Consider the following 21,015-nt stretch of genomic DNA (forward strand, 5'->3'; position numbering starts at 1 on the left):
AGATATACCATGTTCTTGGATTGGAAGAATTAACATTGTGAAAATGACTATACTACCCAAAGCAATCTACAGATTCAATGCAATCGCAACCAAACTACCACTGGCATTTTTCACAGAACTAGAACAAAAAAATTCACAATTTGTATGGAAACACAAAAGACTCTGAATAGCCACAGAAATCTTGAGAACGAAAAACAGAGCTGGAGGAATCAGGCTCTCTGACTTCAGACTATACTACAAAGCTACAGTAATCAAGACAGTATGGTACTGGCACAAAAACAGAAAGATCAATGGAACAGGGTAGAAAGCCCAGAGATAAACTCACACACATATCATCACCTTATCTTTGATAAAGGAGGCAGGAATGTACAGTGGAGAAAGGACAGCCTCTTCAATAAGTGTTGCTGGGAAAACTGGACAGGTACATGTAAAAGTATGAGATTATATCACTCCCTAACACCATAAACAAAAATATGCTCAAAATGGATTAAAGACCTAAATGTAAGGCGAGAAACTATCAAACTCTTAGAGGAAAACCTATGCAGGACACTCTATGACATAAATCACAGCAAGATTCTTTTTGACCCACCTCCTAGGGAAATGAAAATAAAAACAAAAATAAACAAATGGGACCTAATGAAACTTCAAAGCTTTTGCACAGCAAAGGAAACCATAAACAAGACCAAAAGACAACCCTCAGAATGGCAGAAAAGATTTGCAAATGAAACAGCTGACAAAGGATTAATCTCCAGAATTTATAAGCAGCTCATGCAGCTTAATAACAAATAAAACAAACAACCCAATCCAAAATTGAGCAGGAGATCTAAATAGACATTTCCTCAAAGAAGATATACAGACTGCCAACAAACACATGAAAGAATGCTCAACATCACTAATCATTAGAGAAATGCAAATCAAAACTACAATGAGATATGATCTCACACCAGTCAGAATGGCCATCATCAAAAAATCAGAAGCAATTAATGCTGGAGAAGGTGTGGAAAAATGGGAACCCTCTTGTACTGTTGGTGGGAATGTAAATTGATACAGCCACTGTGGAGAACAGTATGGAGGTTCCGTAAAATCTACAAATAGAACTACCATATGACCCTGCAATCCCACTACTGGGCATATTCCCTGAGAAAACCATAATTCAAAAAGAGTCATGTACAAAAATGTTCATTGCAGCTCTATTTACAATAGCCCAGAGATGGAAACAACCTAAGTGTGCATCATCAGATGAATGGATAAAGAAGATGTGGCACATATATACAATGGAATATTACTCAGCCATAAAAAGAAACGAAATTGAGCTATTTGTAATGAGGTGGATAGACCTAGAGTGTGTCATACAGAGTGAAGTAAGTCAGAAGGAGAGAGACAAATGCCATATGTTAACACATATATATGGAATTTAAGAAAAAAAATGTCATGAAGAACCAGGGGTGAAACAGGAATAAAGACACAGACCTACTATAGAATGGATTTGAAAATATGGGTAAGGGGAAGGGTAAGCTGTGACAAAGCAAGAGAGAGGTATGGACATATATACACTACAAAACGTAAGGTAGATAGATAGTGGGATGCAGCCATATAGCACAGGGAGATTTGTTCGGTGCTTTGTGACCGCCTGGTGGGGTGGCATAGGGAGGATGGGAAGGAGGGAGATGCAAGAGGGAAGAGATATGGGAACATATGTATATATATAACTGATTCCTTTTGTTGTAAAGCAGAAACTAACACACCATTGTAAAGTAATTATACTCCAATAAAAAAAAATTGAAGGAAAAATAGAGACTTTTTCAGATAAACAAAACAAACAAACAAAAAAAGAAGAATAAACTATATCAAGTTAGCAGGACAAATAAAATAGTAAAGCAGAAAGAAATGAAATAAAGGTAAGAAAAAAATAATAAAAACATGAACAAAATTAGAGTTGGTGTTTGAAAAGGTAAGTTAAATTGACTTACCCTTAGCTGGAATATTTATGAAATAATAGAGAAGACTCAAATAAATAAAATAATGAATGATAGTGGGGACATTCCAGGTGATACCACAGAAATACAAAGGACATCAAAGACTACTATGAACAATTATATGCCAAGCAATTGGACAACCTAGACGATATGGGTAAATTCCGAGAAACTTTCAACCTACCAAGACTGAATCATGAAGAAATAGAATTTCTGAACCGACCAATACTGAGTAAGGAGATTGATTCACTAATCCAAAACCTCCCAACAGCAAAAAATGTCCAGCCTTTTCTGTTGAATTATACCAAACACTTAAAGAAGAAAGAGTGTCAATCCTTCTTAAACTGTTTTACAAATTTGAAAAGAGAATCACTTAAAATATTTTATGAGGTCAGTATTACTCTGATTCCAAAGACAGACAAGGACACTACAAGAAAAGAAAATTACAGGCCAATAGACCACAAAAAACGTAGATTCAAAAATATTCAACAAAATACTAGCAAATCAAATTCAGCAGCACATTAAATGTATCATACATTATGATAAAATGAGATTTATCCCAGGGGTGCAAGGACAAACATATGCAAATCAATAAATGTTATATACCTCATTAATAGAATGAAGAATAAAAATCATCTCAATAGATGGAGAAAATGTTGTTGACAAAAATCAACAACCTTTCATGATAAATACTCTGAACAAATTAGGTGTAAAAGGAATGTACCTCAAGAAAGTAAAGGCCACGCATGGCAAACCCACAGCTAACAGTGTAAAGTTGGAGGTATCACACTTCCTGAATTCAAACTATATTACACAGCTATTGTAATTAAAACAGTATGGTACTGGCACAAAAACAGACTCAAAGATGGTTGTAACAAAATATAGGGCCAAGAAATGTACCCACATATATGTGACCTTTGACAAGGGTGCCACAATTAAACAGTAGGAAAAGAATAGTCTCCTCAACAAATGGTGTTGAGAAACTGGATATCCACATGAAAAAGACGGAAATTGGATTATTATGTTATACCATACATAAAAATCAACTCAAAATGGATTAAAGACATAAATATAAGAATTGAAACTCTTAAATTATCAGAAGAAAACATGAAGGAAAGTCTCCTTGATACAATCCTGGCAATGATTTTTTGTTTTTGTTTATACAACATCAAAGGCACAAGCAATAAAAGCAAAAACAAACAAGTGGTATGATGTCAAGCTACACAATTTCTGCACAACAATGGAAACTACAGGATGGAAAGACAACCTATGGAATTAGATAAAATTTTTACACAACATATATCTGATAAGGGGTTAATATCTAAAATATATAAGTAGCTTCTACAACTGAATAGCAGCAAGATAAATAACACAATTAAAAAATGGGAAAATGACCTGAATAGACATTTTTTTTTCCAGTGAAGACATACAAATGGTCAATTGGCATATGAAAATGTGTCAACATCACTAATCACCAGAGAAATGAAAATTAAAACCACACTGATATCTCATCTCACACCTGTAAGGATGTCCATTATTAAAAAAAAAGAAAAAAGTGTTGGTGAGCATGTGGAGAAAAGAGAACTCTGGTATACAGTTGATGGAAATGTTAATTAGCACAACCATTATGGAATATAGTATGAAATTTCCTCAAAAAATTAAAAATAGAATTTACATATCATCAATCAATTCTACTATTAGATATTTGTCCAAAGGGACTAAAATGAGCATCTCAAAGAGTTACCTGTAGTCCCATGTTTATTGCAGCATTATTCACAACACTGAAGATATGGAAACAACCTAGATGTCTGTTGTCGGATAACTGGATAAAGAAAATGTGGTATATATATACATACATACATACATACATACATACATACATACATACAGTGGAATATTATTCAACCTAAGAAATGGAAGGAAATCCTGCCATTTTTGGCAACATGGATTTACCTGGGGGACATTATGCTTAGTGAAATAAGCCAGACAGAGAAAGACAAATATTCTATTATCTCACTTATATGTGGAATCTAAAATAATCAAATTCACAGAGACAGAATTTAGAATGGAAATTGCTAGAATTTCTGAGAGTGGGAATTTGGGAGATGATTGTCAAAGTGAAAGAAATTTCAACTAACACCTATACAGCAAATTGCCCATAGCTTACAGTACTGTAGTGTATACTTCAATTTTACTAAGAGTGTAAACTTTATGTTAAGTGTTTTTACTTCTTATAAAAAAATGTAATAATAAAGAAATTGGGAGAAAACTTTGGGAGATGATGAAATGTTTATGGCATTGATGGTGATGATAATTTCATGGGTATATATTTAACTTCAAAATAATGAAGATGTAAACATTAAATTTGTATAGGTTTTTACATGCCAATCATACCCTACTAAAGGAGTTTTATGAAATAGTTAATCCACACTAACTTTAGGCAGGATGCAACAATTCAGATTACCCCTAATACTTCAAGCTTAAGTGAAAGTAAAATGGCCACAACATCTATCTCCTAGCATATAAATTCTTGGAAAGCATGAGAAATTTATACATTTTTATTTCCTGGAAAAATCTATCTGATAATTTTCGTTGTAACTCAATTTACAAAAAACAAAACAAAACAAAAAAATGCATTATTTTGAAATAACTATAGATTCACATGTGTATGCAAGAAAATGTACAGGAAGATCCTATAAACTCTTTACCCAGACTCCCCCAACTACAGCTTTCATACCTATAGTACAATATCAAAATCAGGCAATTGACACTGGAGCAATCTTTCAGCTTACTGAGATTCCGTTAGTTATTATATGTACTCATCTATATGTGTGTGTACATATGTGTGTGTGCATGTGAGGCTCTATGCAAGAATTGAACACATGTTTAGCTTCATGCAACCGCCACCACAATCAAGATACTTAACCCCCATGCTGTACCATAAACACATGATTCCCTGGTGCTCACCCTTTATATTCACACCTACCAAAACCCTACCTATCCTTAACCACTGACAACCACAAGTCTACTATCCATCTACAATTATATTACTTTGCAAATATTAAGTAAGTGTAAAAATTTGGTAGATATTCATTCAGTATTTTTTTTCCACTCAGGATAATTTCATTGAGATATATATAAGTTGATGCATGTATCAATAATTTCTTCTTTTTACTGCTGAGTAGCATTTCACAGTATACTTCAGTTTGGTTAAAGATTCCCCCATTGAAGTACATTTGGGTAGTTTACATTTGGGGGCTATCAAAAATAAAGTTGTTGTGTGTATTTATGTACAAAACGTTGCATGAAAATACATTTTCATTTCTCTGGTATGGATGCCGAGTAGTGCAATAATTGAGAATTATTGGTAAATTCATTTTTTTAACTTTTTATTTTATGTTGGAGTACAGTTGATTAACAATGTTGTGTTAGTTTCAGGTGTACAACGAAGTGATTCAGTTATATATATACTCTTTTTGAAATACTTTTCCCAATTATGTTGTTACAGAATATTGAGCAGAGTTCCCTGTGCTATACAGTAAGTCCTTGTTGGTTATCCATCTTAAATATACCAGTGTGTACATGTTAATCCCATACTCCCTAACTGTCCCTCCCCCCATCCTTCCCCCCTGGTAACCATAAGTTCGTTCTCTAAGTCTGTGAGTCTGTTTCTGTCTTGTAAATATGATCACTTGTATCAATTTTTTTTTAGATTCTGCATATAAGTTATATCACATGATACTTCTCTTTCTCTGTCTGACTTACTTCACTCAGTATGACAATCTCTAGGTCCATCCATGTTGCCACAAATGGTATTATTTCATTTTTTAAGGGTTGAGTAGTATTCCATTGTATATATGTACCATATCTTCTTTATCCATTCTTCTGTTGATGGAAATTTTGGATACTTCCATGTCTTGGCTATTTTAAACAGCACTGCAATGAACACTGGGGTGCATGTTTCCTTTTGGACCATGCTTTTACCCAGGTATATGCCCAGGAGTGGGATTGCAGTATGATATGGTAGCTCTATTTTTAGTATTTTAAGGAACCTCCATACTGTTCTCCATAGTGGCTGCACCAATTTACATTCCCACCAACAGTGTAGGAGAGTTCCCTTCTCACCACACCCTCTCCAGTATTTATTTTTTTGTGGATTTTTTGATGTTAGTCATTCTGACTGGTGTGAGGTAGTAACTCATTGGAGTTTTGATTTGCATTTCTCTAATGATTAGTGATGTTCAACATCTTTTCATGTGCATCTTGGACATCTGCATGTCTTTTTTGGAGAAATGTCTATTTAGGCCTTCTACCCATTTTTTGATTGGGTTGTTTGTTTTGATAATATTAAGCCACATGAGCTATTTGTAAATTTTGGAGAGTAATCCCTTTTTGGTCACATCATTTGCAAGTATTTTCTCCCATTCTGTGGGTTGTATTTTCATTTTGTTTATGGTGTCCTTTGCTGTGCAAAAGCTTTTGAGTTTAATTAGGTCCCATTTGTTTATTTTTGTTTTGATTTCCATTATTCTGGGAGATGAATCAAAAAGATATTGCTGTGCTTTATGTCAGAGGGTGTTCTGTCTAAACACTTTCCTCTAAAAGTTTTATAATGTCTGGTCTCACATTTAGGTCTTTAATCCATTTTGAGTTGATTTTTGTGTATGGTGTTAAAGCATGTTCTAATTTCTTTTTTTTTTTTTTACATGTATCTGTCTGGTTTTCCCAGGGCCATTTATTGAAGAGATTGTCTTTCCTCCATTGTATAGTCCTGCCTCCTTTGTCATAGATTAATCAACCATGTGTGTGTGGGTTTATTTCTGGGCTTTCTCTCCTGTTCATTGATCTATATTTCTATTTGTGTGCCAGTACCATACTGTTTGATGGTTATAGCCTTGTAGTATAGTCTGAAGTCAGGGAGACTGATTCCTCCAGCTCTGCTTTTCTTTCTTAAGATTGCTTTGGCTATTCAGAGTCTTTTGTTTTTCCATACTAATTTTAAGATTTTTTTGTTCTAGTTATGTGAAAAATGTCATTGGTAATTTGATAGGGATTGCATTAAATCTGTAGATTGTCTTGGGTAGTATAGTCATGTTGACATTATTGATTCTTTCAATCCAAGATCATGGTATATCTTTCCATCTGTTAGTGTCATATATTTCTTTCATCAGTGTCTTATTATTTTCAGAGTACAGATCTTTTGTCTCCTTAGGTAGGTATATTTCTATGTGTTTTATTCTTTTTGATGTGATGGTAAATGCGATTGTTTTTGAAATTTCTCATTCTGATCTTTCATTTTTAGTTTATAGAAATGCAACAAATTTCTGTGTATTAATTTTTAACCTACAACTTTACCAAATTCATTGATGAGCTAGTGTCTGGTGGTGTCTTTAGGATTTTTTATGTACTGTATCATGTAATTTTTAGTTTATAAAAAAGCCTGTCAAACACTTTTCTAGAGTGGATTTATCATGTTACATTCTGATCAGCAAAGTATGACTTAGTTTCTCCAAATTCTTGACAGTTTTTTGGCATGATGTATACATATATATGTGTGTGTGTATATATATATATATATATATGTATATATATATATACACACATATATATACTGTCTTGACAGCTGTGCAGTAATATCTCATTGTGATTTTAATTTGCATTTACCTAATGGTTAATGATGTTCAACATAGTTTAGTGTGCTTATTTCTTATATGTATATATTTTTGGTGAGTTGTTTGTGCATATCTTTAACCCATTTCACAATTAAATCATTTGATTTTCAATGTTGAGATTTATAATTATTTTTATATTCTAAATACAAGTCCTCTGATATGTGATTCTGATAGACAACATAATGACACCCACTCCAAAAATGTCCACATATTAATCCTCTAAACCTAAGTATATGTTATGTAAATAGTGGGACAGAAATATATTTTCAGATTGAATTACAGTTGGTAATAATTTTACTCTGAGAAGGGGAGATTATCTTGGGCCTTATAAATGAAAGATGTAGGCTGGAGAAGTAGAGTTTGAGGAGAAGACATGATTATGAAAGCAGAGGTTGGAGTGATGACACTGATGGCTTGAAGATGGAATGAGGACAATATCCAGAAGTTGAAAAACATAAGAAAATAGATACTCCTCTACAGCTACCAGAAAGGAAAGAAGTTCTGCAAACATCTTGGTTTTAGCCCAGTAAGAGCCATTTTGGACTCCTGACATGTAGAACTGTAAGATAATAAATTTGTGTTGTTTTAAGCTAATAAATTGGTGACAATTTGTTACAGCAAAAATAGAAAACAAAAAGTAATGTGTACATATTTTCTCACGGTATTTACTTTCCCTAATCAACTTCTTCACACAATCTCTCATAGAGAAAAAAAATAATATTGATGAGGTCCAAATTATTGATTTTTCATTTTATGGATCATGCATTTAGTATAAAGTCTAGGAACTCTTTGCCTAGTCTTAAGTCCTGAAGATTTCCTGTGAATTTTTCTAAAAGTTTTAGAGTTCTTTGTTTTACATTTATGTCCATGATCAATTCTGAGTTAAATTTTGTATAATTTATTTCTCTCTGGCTTATGGATGTCCAATTACTAACACTATTTATTTAAAAACCTATCACTCTTTCATTGTTTGCTTTTGCTTCTTTGTTAAGAATAACTAGGTATATTTGTATGAATCTACTTGTGGATTCTCTATTCTGTGGTATTTATTAATATCTATCCCTCCTCCAGTGCCATATTGATTTGATTAGGGGAGGTAAATAGTAAGACATATATTAGGAAGAGAGATTCCTCCTATTTGATTTTTCTTCTTTTTTTTCATACTTGTTCTGACTATTTTATTGTCTTGCCCTCTTTGTTTAAATTTTAGAATAAGCCCTCTTCATCTATGAAATGCCTTGCTGGGAGTTTTATAGGAATTCCATTTAACCTATAGGTAACTTTAGAGAGAATTGACTTTACGATGTTGAGTCTTTAATCTATGAACACAGTATTTATTAAGGTATTTAGTTTTTCTTTGATTTCTTTCATAAGTGGTTGGTAATTTTCATCATATAGAACATGTACATGTTTTGGTTAGATTCACAGATAATTATTGCACTTTTTGTGCAACTGAAAATGACATTTTGTTTTAAAATTTCTTTTTCTACTTCTATATTTTCAGTACACAAATGCAGCTGATTAATTTTGTATGTTGACCTTGTATCCTGTGAACTTACAAAATTTATTTATTACTTTTAGAATTTTTTTTTGGTAGAATCCTTGTGATTTTGTATGTACATAGTTAAGCTGTCAGCAAATAGAGATAGCATGATTTCTTCTTTTCCAAGGGAGATTTATTTATTTTTCTTTCCTTGTGACAGTGGCTACAACGTCCAGGACTGTTGACTAAGAATCCTTGTACATCTTTGCCTTGCTTTTTTTTTTTTAATCTTTATTGGAGTATAACTGCTTTAAAATGGTGTGTTAGTTTCTGCTTTATAACAAAGTGAATCAGTTATACATATACATATATCCCCATATCTCTTCCATTTTGCGTCTACCTCCCTCCCACCCTCCTTATCCCACCCCTCTAAGTTGTCACAAAACACCAAGCTGATCTCCCTGTGCTATGCAGCTGCTTCCCACTAACTATCTATTTTACATTTGGTAGTGTATAAATGTTCATGCCACTCTCTCACTTTGTCCCATCTTACCCTTCCCCCTCCCCATATCCTCAAGTCCATTCACTAGTAGCTCTGCATCTTTATTCCCATTTTGCCCCTAGGTTCTTCATGACCACTTTTGTTTGTTTGTTTTTTAGATTCTATATATATGTGTTAGCATACAGTAATTCTGTTTACTTTCTGACCCACTTCACTATGCATGACAGACAGAGATTTATGGGCATTAATTTTGTATTCTGCTACTTTACCAAATTCATTGATTAACTCTAGTAGTTTTCTGATAGTATCTTTAGGATTCTCTGTGTATAGTACCAAGTCATCTGCAAAAACTGACAGCTTTCATTCTTCTTTTCCAATTTGGATTTCTTTTATTTCTTTTTCTTTTATGATTGCTGTGACTAAAACTTCCAAAACTAGGTTGAATAATAGTGGTGAGAGTGGGCAACCTTGTGTTTTTCCTGATCTTAGTGGAAATGGTTTCAGTTTTACACCATTCAGAATGATGTTGGCTGTGGATTTGTCATATATGGCCTTTATTATGTTGAGGTAAGTTCCCTCGATGCCTACTTTCTGCAGGGTTTTTATCATAAATGGGTGTTGAGTATTGTCAAAAGCTGCTTCTGCATCTATTGAGATGATCACATGGTTTTTCTCCTTCAATGTGTTAATATGGTGTATCACATTGATTGATTTGTGTATATTGAATAATCCTTGCCTTCCTGGGATAAACCCCACTTGATCATGGTGTATGATCCTATTAATGTGCTGTTGCACTCTGTTTGCTAGTATTTTGTTGAGGATTTTGCATCTATGTCCATCAGTGATATTGGCCTGTAGTTTTCTTTGTTAGTGACATCTGTCTGGTATTCGCATCAGGATGATTGTGGCTTCGTAACATGAGTTTGGGAGTGTTCCTCCCTCTGCTATATTTTGGAAGAGTTTGAGAAGGATAGGTGTTAGCTCTTCTCTAAATGTTTGATAGAATTCGCCTGTGAAGACATCTGGTCCTGGGCTTTTGTTTGTTGGAAGATTTTTACTCACAGTTTCAATTTCAGTGCTTGTGATTGGTCTCTTCATATTTTCTATTTCTTCCTGGTTCAGTCTCATAAGTTGGGCATTTCTAAGAATTTGTCCATTTCTTCCAGGTTGTCCATTTTATTGGCATATAGTTGCTTGTAATAATCTTTCATGATACTTTGTATTTCTGCAGTGTCAGTTGTTACTTCTCATTTTTCATTTCTAATTCTATTGATCTGAGTCTTCTCCCTTTTTTTCTTGATGAGTCTGGCTAATGGTTTATCAATTTTTTTATCTTCTCAAAGAACGAGCTTTTAGTTTTATTGATCTTTGCTATCATTTCCTTCATTCTTTTTCATTTATTTCTGATATGATCTTTATGATTTCTTTCATTCTGCTGAGTTTGAGGGGTTTTTTTGTTCTTCTTTCTCTAATTGCTTTAGGTGTAAGGTTAGGTTGTTTATTTGAAATGTTTCTTGTTTCTTAAAGTAGGATTTTATTGCTGTAACCTTCCCTCTTAAAACTGCTTTTGTTGCATCCCATAGGATTTGGGTTGTCATGTTTTCATTGTCATTTGTTTCTAGGTGTTTTTTGATTTTCTCTTTGATTTCTTCAGTGATTGCTTGGTTATTAAGTAGTTTGTTGTTAAGCCTCCATGTGTTTGTATTTTTTACAGATTCTTTTCCTGTAATCGTTATCTACTCTCAGAGCATTTTGGTTGGAAAAGATACTTATTATGATTTCAATTTTCTTAAATTTACCACGGCCTGATTTGTGACCCAAGATATGATCTATCCTGGAGAATGTTCCATGAGCACTTGAGAAGAAAGTTTATTCTGTTATTTTTTAGTGGAATGTCCTATAAATATCAATTAAGTCTATCTTTTAAAATGTATTATTTAAAGCTTGTGTTTCCTTATTTATTTTCATTTTGGATGATCTGTCCATTGGTGAAAGTGGAGTGTTAGAGTTCCCTACAAGACTGTGTTACAGTCGATTTCCCCTTTTATGGCTGCTAATATTTGCCTTATATATTGAGGTGCTCCTATGTTGTGTGCAAAACTAAATACAATTTTTATATCTTTTTCTTGGATTGATCTTTGATCATTATGTGGTGTCCTTCTGTGTCGCTTGTAATAGTCTTTGTTTAAAGTTTATTTTGTCTGATATGAGAATTGCTACTCCAGCTTTCTTTTGATTTCCATTTGCATGGAATATCTTTTTCCATCCCCATATTTCAGTCTGTGTGTGTCTCTAGCTCTGAAGTTCGTCTCTTGTAGACAGCATATATATGGGTCTTGTTTTTGTATCCATTCAGTCAGTCTGTGTTTTTTGGTTGGAACATTTAATACATTTACCTTTAAGGTAATTATCTATATGTATGTCCCTATTACCATTTTCTTAATTGTTTTGGGTTTGACATTGTAAGTCTTTTCCTTCTTTTGTGTTTCCTGCCTAGAGAAGTTCCTTTAGCATTTGTTGTAAAGCTGGTTTGGTGGTGCTGAACGCTCACAGCTTTTGTTTGTCTGTAAAGATTTTAATTTCTCCATGAAATCTGAATGAGATCCTTTCTGGGTAGAGTAATCTTTGTTGTAGGTTTTCCCCTTTCATCAGTTTAAATATGCCCTGCCACTCCCTTATGGCTTGCAGAGTCTCTGCTGAAAGTTCAGCTCTTAACTTTATGGGGATTCCCTTGTATGTTATGTTTTGTTTCTCCCTTGCTGCTTTTAATATTTTTTCTTTATATTTAATTTTTGATAGTTTGATTAATATGTGTCTTGTCATGTTTCTTCTTGCATTTATCCTGTATGGGACTCTCTGTGCTTCCTGGACTTGATTATTTATTTTCTTTCCCATATTAGGGAAGTTTTGAACTGTAATCTCTTCAAATATTTTCTCAGTGCCTTTCTTTTTCTCTTCTTCTTCTGGGACTCCTATAATTCAAATGTTGGTGCATTTAATGCTTTCCCAGAGGTCTCTGAGACTGTCCTCAATTCTTTTCATTCCTTTTTCTTTTTTCTGCTCAGTAGTTATTTCCACTATTTTATCTTCCAGGTCACTTATCTGTTCTTGTGCCTCAGTTTTTCTGCTATTGATCCCTTCTAGAAAATTTTTAATTTCATTTATTTTGTTGTTCATCACTGTTTGTTTGATCTTTAGTTCTTCTAGGTCCTTGTTAAACTTTTCTTGTATTTTCTCCAATCTCTTTCCTCAATTTTGGGTCATCTTTATTATCATTTTTCTGAATTCATTTTCAGGTAGACTGTTTATTTCCTCTTAATTTGTTAGGTCTGGTGGTCTTTTACTTTGCTCCTTCTTCTGCTGTGTGTTTCTCTGTCTTCTCATTTTGCTTAACTTCCTGTGCTTGGGGTCTCCTTTTTGCAGGCTGCAGGTTCGTAGTTCCCATTGTTTTTGGTGTCTACCCCCAGTGGCTACGGTTGGTTCTGTTGGCTGTTTAGGCTTCCTGGTGGAGGGAACTAGTGCCTGGATTTTGGTGGATGAGGCTGGATCTGTCTTTCTGTTGGGCAGGTCCATGTCTGGTGGTGTGTTTTGGGGTGTCTGTGGCATTATTATTATTTTAGGCAGCCTCTCTGCTAATGGGTGGTATTGTGTTCCTATCTTACTTGTTGTTTGGCATAGGGTGTCCAGCACTGTATCTTGCTGGTCTTTGAGTGGAGCTTGGGCTTGACGTTGAGACGGAGATCTCTGGAAGATTTTCACCATTTGATATTATGTGGAGTGGGGAAGTCTTTTATGGACCAATGTCCTGAACTTGGCTCTCCCACCTCAGAGGCACAGGCCTTATGCCTGGCTGGAGCAACATTAGCCTGTCATCCACGTGGCTCAGAATAAAAGGGAGAAAAAATAAAGAAAGAAAGGAAGAAAAAATAAAATATAATAAAATAAAATTTAAAAGTTTTTTAATAAAAACATAATTACTTAAAAAAATTTAAAAGTAATTTTAAAAAAGAAAGTAAGGAAGAAGAGAGCAACCAAACCAAAAAACAAATCCACCAAATGATAACAAGTGCTAAAAACTATACTAAAAAAAAAAAAGAAAAAAGACAGACTGAACCCTAGGACAAATGGCAAAAGTAAAGCTATACAGACAAAATCACACACAGAAGCATACACTTACACACTCACAGAAAGAGAAAATGGGAAAATACATATATATATATATATATATATATATAGTTGCTCCCTTTGCCTTATTTTTTATCTCTAAGAGGAAACATCCAGTCTTTCACCATTAAGTTTAATGTTATCTGTTGTTTTATATGTAGATGCTCTATATGAGATTGAGGAAGGTCTTCTGTATTTATTTTGTAGTGAGAGTTTTTATCCTACATGGTTATTGAAGTTTGTCAAATGTTTTTTATGCAACATTTAAAATTACCATATGATATTTTTCTTTATCAGTCTGTTGATATGAATGATTACATTGATTGTCTTTTAATCAAAATATAGTTGATGATGGATTTCCCTGGTGGCACAGTGGTTGAGAGTTTGCCTGCCGATACAGGGGACACGGGTTCATGCCCTGGTCTGGGAGGATCCCACATGCCACGGAGAAACTGGGCCCATGAGCCGTGGCTGCTGAGCCTATGTGTCTGGAGCCTGTGCTCTGCAATGGGAGAGGCCACAGCAGTGAGATCCCATGTACTGCAAAAAAAAAAAAAAGTATATATATATGTGTGTGTGCGTGTGTATATATATATATATAGTTGATGTATAATATTATATGTTACATGTATACATGTAGTGATTTACAATTTTTAAAGGTTGTATTCCATTTATAGTTATTATAAAATATTAACTATATTCCCCATGTTGTACAATATATCCTTGTAGCTTATGATTCATTTTTCAAATATCAAACCAGACTTTATATGGAAAAATCCAACTTTCTTGTAGTATGTTACTCCTTTTATACATTTTTAGATTGTATTGATAAAATTTTCCTGAGAATTTTTGTGTAAGTTCAGGAGAAATATCAGTTTGCATTTTTTTTCCTCTCCTATCTTAGTCTGATTTTGGTGTCGGGATATACTGGTCAGCATTCTCCTGAGGAACAGAACCAATAAGGTGTGCATATATAGAGAAAAAATTTATTTTTAGGAATTGGCACATGTGATTATAGACCAGCAAGTCCAAAATCTGCAGGGTAGGCCATCTGGCTTGAGACCCAGAAAACAGCCAATATTTCTATTCAGGTTCAAAATCATATGCTGCAGAATTTCTTCTTGTTCATAGGAGGTATTTTTTTCTCTTCAGTTTATTGGATGAGACCTACTCACATTATGAAGGGCAATCTATTTTACTGTACTCAAACACCACTGATAAATGTTAATTTCATTCCCCCCCAAAAGCACTCACAGAAACATCCAGTGTTACGTTTGACCAAATATCTGGACACCATGGTCCAGCCAAGTTAACACATAAAATTTATAATCACACAGGGTAATAATGCCTTCTTAAAATGAGTTGGGAAATGTTTTCTCCTCTTCTATTTTATGGAAGATATTTTCTAAACTTGGTGTTAATTATTCTTTGAATATTTGGTAAAAATTTCCAATGAAACCATCTGGACATGGAGATCTATTTTGGGGGAGTAATTTAATTAAACATTTAACTTATTTAATAGTTATAGCATTTTCCAGGTTATCTATTTCAGTTGGGAAGTTTGTGTTTTTTTAAGAAATTGGTTCATTTCTTGTAAATTATTGAATTTATAAGTATTATTTTCTAATTATCATTTAATGGACATAGAATATGTTTTATGGCCGTTTTCCATTCTTGATATTGGTGATTTGTGCTCTTTTTCTATTTTTGTAATGCTGCTAAAAGTTTGCCAATTTTATTGATTTGTTTAGAATTAAGTTTTGTTTTATTAATTTTCTCCATTGTGGTTCTCTATTCAATTTTATTTATATGTGCTTTTGTATTTATTATTTCTTTCCAACTGTTCGCTTTGGGATGTTTTTGTTCTACTTCCACTTTCTTGCAGTAAAAACTAAGAATTGAGATTGTTACTGTTTTCTAATATAAGCATTTTGTGTCATAAGCTTTTTTCTCACTACTACTTTGGCTGTATCCCACAAATTTTGTTATGTTTTATATTCACTTTCATTCATTTCTTTCAAATCCTTTGTTATTTTCTCTTTGATCTATATACTCTATTTAGACATTTTTTGCTTAATTTCCTTGTGTTTGGAGATTTTATCATTGTCTATTATTGATTTCTAGTTTGATTTCATTTTTATCAGAGAGCACTCTATATGATACCAATTCTTTTAAATGTTTTAAGAATAGTAATATGACCTAAAATGTAGTCTAGCTTGATGACTGTTTCACAAGTGCTTGAAAAGAATGTGTAGTAGAATGAAATGTTCTATAACTGTCAATTAGATTCTTTTGGGTCTTGTTATTGTCCTGTTCTTCTAGATCCTTGAAAATTTCCTGATTAATAATTATATCAATTTCTGAGAGTGGACTACAGAAGTCCCCATCTAAAATTAAAGATTTGCCTATTTCTCATTTCATCTCTAACAACTTTGCTGTATGTATCTTGGAGTCCTGGTGTTTTGTAAATACTCATACTGAATTGCAAATATGTGCTTGGAGAATTGATGCTAGCTTAGTTAAGTACTTAATAATAGTATTTGCTTATTTGATATTTATATATCAACTCCCTTTCTTCAATACTTTTTGCATGAAATGCCTCTTTACATTCTTTTGCTTTCAACCTACCTCTGGCATTAGGTTTAAAGTGAATTTCTTATAGATAGCATACAGTTGGGACAGTTGTGTGGATTTTGAGCCACTCCAAAAAATTCTGTCTTTTAGTTGTTGTATTTAGATCATTTGCATGTAAAGTAATTACTGGTATATTAGCTTCTATATCTGCTATTTTATTTTCTGTTTGTTCTCTCCTTTCCTCATTCTTCTATGGGCTGCTTGTATCTTTTTTAGAGTTCCATTTGGATTCACCTATTTTAGTACATAGGCTTGTTCTATTTTCTTTGTGGTTGATCTAGGTATTATAATACATATACATACATAACTTATCACAGCCTAGAGGTGTTAAAGTATTAAAACTTCAAGAAAAGTTACTTCCATTAGATTTCTTTTTCTTCTCAATTTAAACATTTAATTTATGAATTATTTATTTATGTACACTGAGCTCCATATCAGACAGTGTTATTATCTTTTCAACTATAAACTATGATTAAATGAATTCAAGAGGTGGAGGAGATAAGGATGGTGGAGTAGGAGGATGGTGAGATCACCTCCCCCCATGAACACATCAAATATATGTCTACATGTGGAACAACTCACAATAAAAACAAACTGAAGACTGGAAGAAAGATCTTTCTACAACCAAGGTTGTAAAGAAAGAGCCAAGTGGAGTTGGGTAGAAAGGAAGGAGAAGTGATCAGGCTGGGACATATGGTCCTAGAAGGGGACATAGAAGAAGAGAGGGAAAACATGGGCTTGGAAATCTTCTGTGGTGAGTGAAGGGTTTGAGCCACATATAGGGCACCCCAACACTGAGGTCCAACACCAGGCAGATGATTCCCCTTAGCTGGTTTGAAAATCAGTGGGACTTACAGGAAGCCTGAAAGAAACTGAGACTCCACTCACGAAGAATGTGTGCACATTGTTGCTTACTCCTGGGAACAAGGTAGAAGAGGCAGAATTAAATTGCTTGGGGCTCAGACTAGTTACCTATGACTGCAGCACTGCAAGCCCTGGCCTGCACCGGGTGTCTGCTCCAACCCCTCATGTTCCAGCACAGTTTGACAAAGGCTGCCTTTTCCAAGGAGAGTGCATACTTGGAAGGGACAGAGCCAGCTTGGAACCAGCACTACATCCAAATGCGGCAAGAGTGAACCTAGTTGGCATGTATGGAGCTGGCAAATCAGAAGCTGTCTGGAGCTCTCACTGGCATACTGGGACTTCCCAGTGCATGCCCCAGCCTGCACCTGGCAGTGACTCCAGCCCCTCTTGCTTCAGAGCTACTTATTTCTGGGAGAAAGGCACCATTTCCAGGAGGGAGAAGAGTGCACACTTAGAGGTAAAAGAACCACCATAGCCCTGACACTCAAGGCTTGGGCACCAGCACCTTCAGCACTGATCTTACTGATCCTGTCCCCATACGGTGGTGACAGCCAGTGAGCATAGGAGTAGCTCCTGTTTTAACTTGGCTCTAGCTTTAGCCACTCCATCTCCAGTACCATATCCCACGAAGGTGATAGGTAGCATCATGCCACATGGGGAGAGGTGATCCATACTCACTTCATATCCAACTATACCACCAAGTACTAGGCACATGAAGACTGCATAGGGATTCTCCCACATTAGGACAATGCTTCAAGAGCAGAATAGATAACTGTTCAACCTAATTTCATAGAGACAGATCAAATTGAAAAATATGAGGAGACAGAAGAATTTGTTTCAAATAAAAGAACAGAGAAAATCCCTAAAAAAATACTAATGAAACAGAGATAAATAATTTGACTGATAAAGAGTTCAAAGCCTTAATATTAAGAATGCTAACTGAACATAGGAAAAGAATAAATGAACACAATGAAAATTTTTACAAGAAACTAGAAAATATAAAGAGAATAAAAGTTGGGGGCTTCCCTGGTGGCACAGTGGTTGAGAGTCCGCCTGCTGATGCAGGGGACGTGGGTTCGTGCCCTGGTCCAGGAGGATCCCACATGCCACAAAGCAGCTGGGCCCATGAGCCATGGCCACTGAGCCTGCGCATCCGGAGCCTGTGCTCCACAGTGGGAGGGGCCACAATGATGAAAAGCCCACATACCGCAAAAAAAAAAAAAAGTTGGAACTGAAGAATACAATAGCTGAAATGAAAAACACACTAGATGGAATGAACTACACACTAGGTGATACAGAAAAATGGTCTGTAAGATAGGATAATGGAAAGCATCCAATTAGAAAAGCAAAAAGATAAATAAATTTTAAAAAATGAGGGCAGTTGGGACTTCCATGGCAGCCCAGTGGTTAAGACTCCACGTTTCCAATGCAGCTGGTGTGGGTTCAATCCCTGGTTGGGGATCTAAGATCCCACATGCCACATGGAATGGCAAATTTTTTTTTAAATATTTAAAAATGTGGGCTTCCCTGGTGGCGCAGTGGTTGAGAGTCTGCCTGCCGATGCAAGGGACATGGGTTCATGCCCCGGTATGGGAAGATCCCACATGCCATGGAGTGGCTGGGCTTGTGAGCCATGGTCACTGAGCCTGCCCATCCAGAGCCTGTGCTCCGCAATGGGAGAGGCCACAACAGTGAGAGGCCCACGTACTGCAAAAAAATAAATAAGTAAAAATAAAATAAAATAAAAATGAGGTCAGTTGAAGAGATCTCTGGGAAAACAAGCACACCAACATTTGTATAAATGGGACCCCAGAAGAATAAGAAGATAGAGAAAGAGATTGAAACTGTATTTGATGAAATTATGGTGGAAAACTTCCCAAACCTGAAGAAAGGAACAGATTTCCAGGTACAGGAATCACAGAGTCTGAAACAAGATAAACTCAAAGAGATCAACATGAAGACATATCACAATTAAACTGGCAAAAGTTAAAGACTTTTAAAGGCAGCAAGAGAAAAACAGAGCATCAAGAAAAGGGAATCCTGGTCAAGATGGCAGAATAGGAAGACCCGAGGTTCACCTCTCCTCACAAGCACATCAAGAATACATCTGCAAATGGAACAATTTGCACAGAACACCTGCTAAACACTAACAGAGGACCTCAGACACCTAAAAGTTCAAGAAAAGACCTCTGCACAACAAGGTAAGGTGAAGGAGTCTCAGAAAGGGAAGAAAAAGAAAAGAAGAAATGAGATGGGACCCACATTCCTGGGGGAGGAGCTGAAGGAAGGGAGAGGTTACTGCACCTAGGGAGAGCCCCTCACCAACAAGATATGGATATGCAGAAATAGAAGGGGGGGACTTTGGGGGTTATTGGAAGGGCAGCAGATGGTCTGTGGCAGGTAGGACAGAGCAAGATTTGCACAGATGGTCTGTGCTAAAACACTGCGCACCCCAGCCTGAGAAGGGCGTCCACCAAGGCTGGTGGGGGCTGAGTGCTGAAGCATGGGATGAAGAGAGCAGATCCTGGGAGAGGACTGCTGTTGGCTGTATGGAGGTGGCCTGAAGGGATGGAGTGTGTAGATCAGCTGTGCCAAGACAGCCTGAGGGGATGGGTGAAGGAGCTCCACAGCCAGGACTGCTCCTGGAGGAAGCACAGATTGCCTTGGAAGTTAGGTGCCATTGTTGAGTGGAGCACAAGGGACAGGGTCTCCATCATGGGCTTCTCTCCCCACACACCAACCCCTGACTCTGTGGGCAATGGGAGGACTCCCACCAGAGCGAGTGCACCCCTGTCTATTGCTGCTTCCTGCCAGAACCTGCCCCTGCAGGCACTAGAGAGGGATCCCATCAGACCAAGCATGCACCACAGTCATTGACACCTTATCCCTCTCCCACCTAAGCAAGCAAGTGTGCCCCCATCTGTCACTGACTTGGCCCATTTTCACGTGGGCGAGCAACAGAATCCCAAGGGTGGCCCACAGAGAGGTGGGGCTGAAACCAAAGCTCAGCCCCAGGGGCTGTGCAACTAAGGAAGAGGAACTGAAATCTCCCCATGCAGCTGCACAAGCCATGGATTAAACCCCTGTGATTGGCTTGGTAAATCCAAGGTCTGTGGAAAATATGAATGAACAATGAGTGCTCCCACAACTAAGACCAGTATAGCTTTAGCAGCTGTGAAATTTGGAGGCAAGTACACACAAGAGTTGGGCCAAGTCAGAGTCTGAGCTACTCCACAATGCCCACACAGTGGGTGCAGAGACCTACCTAGAGGTCTTGGAGGGCCTCCTGAGGAGGTGGGGCTTACCTGTGGCTCACCATGTTGGCAAGGACCTTGATAGTGGAGACCTCAGGAAATATATGTTTTGTTTTGTTGGGGGTTTTATTATTATTATTTATTCTTTTTTTACTTTTTTGGTATATTTTTCTATGTTTATTTCTTTATTTTTTCTTTTCTGTTTGTTTTTGATGTTTTGTTTTTTTAAATTTTTGTTGTTTTTCTTTTTCTCGTCATTTTTTGTGGGTTTGTTTTTTTGTTTTCTTTGCATTTTTTAGTTTGTTTTATGTTTTTGTTTTGTTTCTATTTGTTCTGCTTTTGGGTTTTCTTTTTGTTTGGTTTGTTGTTTCCTGGTTTTTGTTTTCTGTTTTTTATTATTCATTTCTCTTGTTTGTTTTTGTCTTTGTTCGGTTTTGTTTTTATTATTTGCCTTGGCTTTTGTCTTTTT

The sequence above is a fragment of the Stenella coeruleoalba genome (genome assembly GCF_951394435.1).
Source record: "Stenella coeruleoalba genome assembly, chromosome: X".
NCBI lineage: Eukaryota > Metazoa > Chordata > Mammalia > Artiodactyla > Delphinidae > Stenella > Stenella coeruleoalba.